We start from the raw sequence: 313 nt of genomic DNA, 5'->3' as shown, positions 1-313 counted from the left end.
CATGCAAATTTTTATTGAAGCCATAGACTCGGATATTTGGGAATCCGTAGTCAACGGCACTTTCGTTCCACAGCATCTTGTGGACGATCAACCTAAAGACAAGTCAAAAAGTCTATGGACCGATGATGAGCGCAAAAGGGTCTGACATAACCTGCGCGCCAAAAATATCATCACATCGGCCCTATCCTATGATGAGTTCTTTAGGGTGTCGCAGTGCCAAAACGCTAAAGAAATGTGGGACACTTTACAAGTGACTCACGAAGGCACTAGCAAAGTCAAGCGCGCGAGATTAAATGCGCTGACCCATGAATAT

Source organism: Lupinus angustifolius, chromosome LG05 (genome assembly GCF_001865875.1).
Source record: "Lupinus angustifolius cultivar Tanjil chromosome LG05, LupAngTanjil_v1.0, whole genome shotgun sequence".
Taxonomy (NCBI): domain Eukaryota; kingdom Viridiplantae; phylum Streptophyta; class Magnoliopsida; order Fabales; family Fabaceae; genus Lupinus; species Lupinus angustifolius.
The sequence above is the reverse complement of the archived record's forward strand: the minus strand, read 5'-3'. Positions refer to the sequence as shown.